We start from the raw sequence: 7084 nt of genomic DNA, 5'->3' as shown, positions 1-7084 counted from the left end.
AGTTTAGCCTTTGCGCAGACGTCCCATTTGAAGGTGAGTCTTGCGGGTTCAACTGCGCAGACGTCCCTCTTTGAGGTGAGTCTTGCGGGTCCAACTGGGCTCTGCTGGGAACTACCTCTTCAAAAAACCAAACAAAGTCATATATAACTAATAATGATATTCTTTCACTTAACAAGAACGATCAACCGTTAGATGGATTAATCAGTAAGGAATTAAAGCATATGATTCTATATAAATCTGTCATGAGGAAGTATCTTGAACTCATTAACATTTTATTTTATTTTTTTAAATTAGAACGACGACTTTCTTATGTGTTAGGACACCACACTCTTCAACTTGGAGATTCACATCCGTTGACTCACGCTGGCCAGACTATGTTGTCTTAACAGGCTCATGCTGACTTCAGAGTTTGGCTTGCACGCTCTCCTATGAAACCATATCGCTGGCTGACACTTGAAATTCGTAATGCCATCACAAGAGCAATTCTCTGACATAACAAACGGTTTTATTCTATGATTATATTAACATTTTAAGTATGAACACATTATTCTAAGATTTTATAAAATAAATTCTTATTTTACATTAACATAATTCAATAGATAAAAAAATCCCTTTGCTAATTTTTTAAAAAATATAAGAAAAGCAATAAAACTTAAGGTCCTATTAGGTCTAGAAACTTCCTATTTGGTCAAAACATATGGATTTTATATATTTGCCCCACATATTTTACAGACCAACCACCAGCTTGTCAAAGAATTATTTTCCCAAAAGTAGAAAGACCAGCACTCTATAAAGATCTATCACTTGTCAAAATGTTTCCTCAAATGTTCTTCCTCCCTTTCAAAACACACACTGATTACACAAAACATCCTCAAAAACACCAATCTTTAACCAAAATTCTCGTATCTTTTTGTCATTCGATCCCTAAGTTAGATCTTGTCTCAATAATTCTCTCCAAAATCATTTCTTTTGTATACTGAGATTTCAAGAATCTGGATCTTGTTTTTTTGTTTTCAAAAGTTTTGTTCAAAATTTGATTGACCCACTTGAGATTAGACTCAAAAGATCATAACCCATCAACAGTTTTTGTTAACTTGAAGATTTTGATCATGAATCCTTTGTTTTCGGTCGTTAAAGAAGAACACACATCAGGTGATAGTTCAAGCGGTGTGGGTGGATCGCGGGGAAAGCAACCCGCGCCGCCGCAGCCAATGGAAGGCCTTCATGAATCTGGGCCTCCACCTTTCTTGACAAAGGTTTATGATATGGTGAATGATGAAAGTTTTGATCACATTTTGTCATGGAATAGAAATGGTCAAAGCTTTGTTGTTTGGGATCCAAATGCTTTCTCTACCAACCTGCTTCCAAGATATTTTAAGCACAATAATTTTTCTAGCTTTATTAGACAGCTTAACACCTATGTAAGTTACAATCTCCTTTCTTTTTTCTTTTTTTATTTTTATTGTAGATGTTGGCATGGGTTGGTTTAAATTATAGGCTGAATAGTTAAGCATGGTTTGGTAGGTCGGTAGGATTTGGTTTGCTTTACTGGTTTGGCTGGTAATTTATATATATTTTTAACATTCCTAGGTACGTAGTTAGGTTGTGTTTTGAAAATTAAAGTGATAAAAGGGTTTATGATAACAATACATATACGTAACTATATGTTTAAAATATGAAAAAAAAAGTTATATATAATTCATAAAAGTTTAGTGGTTCCATCCACGTACATCGAACCGAACTATTAAACCGACAAATTGTCATGACCGAATGTGAACCAAATCATTTGGATTTTAAATTGGCTGACTTGCTTTTGTTTGGAGGTTCGGTCGGTTTTAACAGCTAAATTGGTTGGATAAGTTAGGTATTTTCTTATGTCTGCTTGCGTTATATTAAGTAGATACACCGGATGATTTAATAGATTATAATGCGTAGGTCGGACGTTATATACTCCTTTTCTTGTAATATCTTACATACATTATGCACAAATTAATAATAGAGATTAGATCAAATGAACACATAAATACCTAGTATGCAAAAATACTAGATGTGACCTAGCAAATAACACATAAATACAAGATGTTACAAATGAAATATGATATAACGAATAGCGTTTTTGGCATACGCGTGTTCGGGTCTTTTGTAAGTGATGTTGCTTTTTTGTTTTTTAATTGTCAAACTCCAGGATTTTAACTAGTATTTACATTAAAACAAATAGTAAAACTCTAAAATTGAGGGAGTTCAAAATGTGTCTAAAAGATTAATTAACATGTCAAAATATGTTCATGAATGATATTTGTCCGTTGTTAAATATAGTTATGAAAACAATATTATTAAATGATAGTCTAATTTCTTACATAACATGGTGACTTTATCTATTACTATGTCTTTCTTTGTGTAGGGATTTAGAAAAATCGATCCTGACATATGGGAATTCGCTAACGAGGCGTTTTTAAAGGGCCAAAGACACATATTGAAGAATATAAAAAGACGAAGAGCTGTTTCTCACTCTCCACCACAACAAGAACCCAACAACCCATGTGTTGAAGTTGGTAGATTTGGATTAGATGGTGAAATTGAGCGTTTGCAACGTGATAAACATGTTCTTATGATGGAATTAGTGAAACTTAGACAACAACAGCAAGCCACTCGCGCCCATCTTAAAGAAATGGAGCTGAGATTACAAGGAACCGAACAAAAGCAACAAAAAACAATGACCTTTTTAGCAAAAGCACTGCAAAATCCTGAATTTGTTCAAAAACTTGCACAACATAATACAAAAAGGGAACTTGAAGGACTCATGAACAAGAAAAGAAGACTACCCATGAACGATCAAGGGGCATAATCATCCCAACAAGTTAAACAATTTGGAGGTCTTTATGGGGGCCAAGTGTCTGAGCTTGAAGAACTTGCATTAGAAATGCAAGGTATTAGTAGATCCAAAAGAGTTCAAGAAGAAAAAAGTAAAGAAATCGTGAGTGAACTTGATGGTGGGGATAAAGATTTTGATGACGAGTTTTGGGACGAGTTGTTTGATGAGCATTTTAACTAATAGGCCAGCCGTATCATGGACATTGTTCATTCCTAACCATTTTATTGATCTCAATTGTTAGCTAACGCGTTCGTTCTTGATATTTGTAGTTAGGTACATTGGATGATGGTGATGATTGAACAAGATTGATGATCTTGGATTGTGATCCTGTTTGTTTGGTTGGTTGGGTTATCTTGTTTAACTTTTTTTGATTTTTGGGTTGTTTAATATGTAAGAATATGGGACACTTTTTATATTAAAATTTATACAAATAATAACGATACTCTCGTTATTAGCATGAAAAAGTAAGCAGTACACATACGCAATATAAACTAAAAAATAATGAAAGAATATAACAATTATGTTAAATAATTCCAACCAAGCTCACCGAATGATAAAGTCTTCAACTTACTGCAACATCTTCTTGTAATCTCCTTGATATGAACTTACAAAAAGATAGATTGTCCAACTTTTGCCACAACAAGGTCTTCTATTACTTTCTTAGCTGCAACGATAAATGATGTGCTAAAAGTAGTTTAATATTTATTAACTAAATTAACTAAAGATAAACACGAAGTAATACTCTAGACTCTCTAAAACTCGACTAAACTACTAACCGGCAAGTGAACCGATCGACTCTAGTAAAGCTAAGTAAGTCCGGATATCGAACCCACGAGATTCTCAAAATTACGTTTATTAGCTAATTAGACTCGACTACAAAACACGACTTATTAATTATATTTGTTTGGGGGATTTTTATTTAAAATACTAATTTAATACTATACTTAAAAACTAATTAAGAAAACAAGTAATTTAAACGAAAGCAAAATTTGTTTATTAAAATACGATAATGATGAGAAAACCTACCTAGGCTAGACTCCCCTAAATTTCAGTAATGAATTGACTCGGGAAAATATTTAGTTATGGACCGGGTCGTAAAATAGACACTTAAAAGAAAACCCAAATAAGACCACTGACCCTTCTCAAGAGAAAACCTATGGATTTCTAACAAGTTTTAACGCACACCAGTATTGAAAATCAAGTTCACTTACGGTCACCAAATTGTTTATAATTTAGTTCCTTTATACGAAATCCTACCTTACAGTGCGGAAATCAAAGGCAATTTAATATATCAAATTGATTCAATAGACAATAATTAAATAAGCAAACCTAGATGGACTCCTTACGAAGAACTAAATCTAGCAAGATCAAATAATAAAGATCTATCGATAACCTGGCACCTTACAGTTATTTAGGTTAGCAGCACTATTTAATTAATAATTATTATTCCTATGATCTTATTCGAAATCAATCATAAAATAATCAAAAACACAAAGTAGATGACCTAATAGAAATCTATCATAATGACAAACAATAATCAAGGCAACTATGGAATAATAACAATTAATCAAACAATCCTAAATATCCATACATATCAATTTAATATAAGTAAACCTTTTACTAAACCATAAAAACCATAACGTAAATAAATCCCAAATCAAAACACAACGTCAAAGTAGGTTCATCATAAGCCTAGGCAGTCTATAACGTTTAGCCTAGCATTTCAAAATCAAACAAAACAATAATAAAGGAAATTATGGGAAAATAAATAAGAACGGAAGAATAAAGGCGATAAAACCCGGAGTCTTCGTCCTTGATCGATAAGCACTTCGCCGGCTGATTCCTCGACTCCAAAGCTGCTGGAAACTCGCCTCGGACGCCTCGGAACTCTCCAAATTCGTCTGGACTTCAAGGTCTGAATAATGGTGAGTTTAGTGGTCTTTTTATAGGCAACAGGGGGTCCAAAAATAGGTAAAGTCGGCCAAAAACGAACATTCTGGAAATCCAGATACCGCCACCACCCGCTGCACCGCGCGACGGCCCTCTTCCCCTTGGCCGCGCGGCGCACCGGCCTTGGGGGGGGGGGGGCTGGTCCACCTCGCTGGTCCGGTTCACTTCCTGGTTCGGTCCGGTTCGTTTCCTGATGCGTCGGTTCTCCGGTTCAGCTTGTTTTTGCTCATTTTTCGCCCTCTTTTCACCAGAATTAAAACCTGAAACCTAGAACATACAATGTTAGTAGTCTACAAATCTTACGATAAACCGAACTAAATTAATAAAATACTAAATAAAATATACACGGGATTTAATGAATAATAAACTTTATATCAATAAACAAACTAAATTTGACGGTTGAGGCTGAGGCACATGTTCAACACGTTTCCCTTAAAACAGATTTCGCGTCTCTGTATAAGACTACGCGTCTGTCTCCCAGGGTACGACAGCCGAAGCAGTTGGTACTGCCGGAGATGTTTACACGCCCGAGGTTACATCGGGTAAATTGTAGTGTTAGAACTTTTGGAAAAAAAATAGAATACAAATATAGAGAAATCAAGTAGATAAACTCATCTTTATAAGTTCCAAACATATGAGTCTTCAAAACTTTTCACCAACAACTCTTCATGCATGCATGTATTTTCCCTTTGAATTTTCTAGCTTGTAATTTTCCTAACTATATCAAATGAGGCTCATAGCCTACCATATACATAAAAGTCATGGATGATGAAGATCTCTCTTAATTAGAAATTAATTAGAGTCATAAACTCTAATAAAACTAATCAATTTTATTAAGTAACTCTACTTAAGAGTTTCATCATATGAAAAGTCTAATAATAATAATAATTTCATAAAATTAATTTCCATTCATTATATTCTAATTTTCCAACAATCCCCCACATGAATGGAGATTAATCGAACACACAAAATATCCAATATAACCTCGACAGTTGAGTATTGCAGGATAGGTAGGTGTTAGCTTTGAACCTTCCTTTGTGAAGCATACTTAGTCTCCTAGCGGTAAGTAGACATGATGCCCTTGAACAAACCCCCATTTGTGTAGACGACAATACACTTCACACAACACTCTCCCTAGCTAGGCACATCCCCTCATTGTCGTGTCCATTATGGTCCTGGAACACTAGCCTGGTTCTGTGAAAGCTCTAGGAATTGCGCGCCCCACAATTTCATTCGAAGCGACCCCACTTCTCTTTCACATAGGTGAATATCCTTAAATCATTAAAAGCATTAAGGTTATGATGATTTATGCAAATCATTAACCATATATTATGCTTAGCCTCACAACATGTCACTGTTGCTATAGGAATGGACTAGGAAGTAATTAGACTCCCTTTATAATTTAGGAGGATATATATATTAGCTTATGTCAACTTATACATAAGCTACGCCCCCACAGTGACCACCCGTAGATATATAATTAGGTTGTCCTATTGAACTTAGATCTTGGGATCTTCAGTCAATTAAGTTAGGTTTCCTTTATATACACTTTTTCATGGGCTTTAGTCTCATTCCACAACTTGATCTCTACTAAACCCTCAAGTTGTTGGATCAATAACATTATCTTTGACTTTGTCTAGTCACCGCAGATAACTTGTGTAGTTGAGATCAGTTGTCATGATGTGTTCATAACTTATAAGTTAATTTTTCCTAACGTCAACTTCTAAGACTATAACCTCAGTGGCCACCTGAATCTGGTTATAATATTTGTATTTTTAAGATACACTTATGATTATTAAGGCAAACACATCTCCATTATATACTACGACCTTTTTGTCCTCCACGTAGTCGTGTGTTTGCAATGTTAGATTGGATTACAATAATCCTCATTGCTAAACCTTCCCAGTTTAAATGCAAGACACCTCCACATTTATGTGCTATTGGATAACATCATCCAACTTTTGAATGGGGTAAACATAAAGAAAGGTTCTTCCTTTTAACACAAGTTTGATAAATCATATCAATTACTATTTCTATATACTTCTAAAGAGTAGTTTATTAAATGGCTTCCCCCCCCCCCCCCCACATTTCTTGCATTTTGATATAGTTTGTTTAACTTCACTTATGAAGACAACTTGAAACTCATGATTTGAACAATACTACGTCTTTGTATCAATGAGTTCAACAATGCTTACTAATAAAGTAACACTTTTTATAAGTTTGTTATCAAACATCACCAACTAAGAAGGATTCTAAATCACC

The 7084-nt window shown here is 34.5% G+C and overlaps 1 pseudogene; it reads left to right on the top strand.

Moving 5' to 3' along the window:
* Positions 1-1109: 1109 nt before the first annotated feature.
* On the top strand, positions 1110-3235 carry LOC143558783 (heat stress transcription factor A-7a-like; annotated as a pseudogene).
* Positions 3236-7084: the final 3849 nt, after the last annotated feature.

Source organism: Bidens hawaiensis, unplaced genomic scaffold, assembly GCF_021521415.1.
Source record: "Bidens hawaiensis isolate Kalapana, Puna unplaced genomic scaffold, B.hawaiensis_p1.1 tig00019657_1, whole genome shotgun sequence".
NCBI classification, from domain to species: Eukaryota; Viridiplantae; Streptophyta; class Magnoliopsida; order Asterales; family Asteraceae; genus Bidens; species Bidens hawaiensis.
Note: the sequence above shows the minus strand (reverse complement) of the source record. Positions and strands in the feature narration are given on the sequence as shown.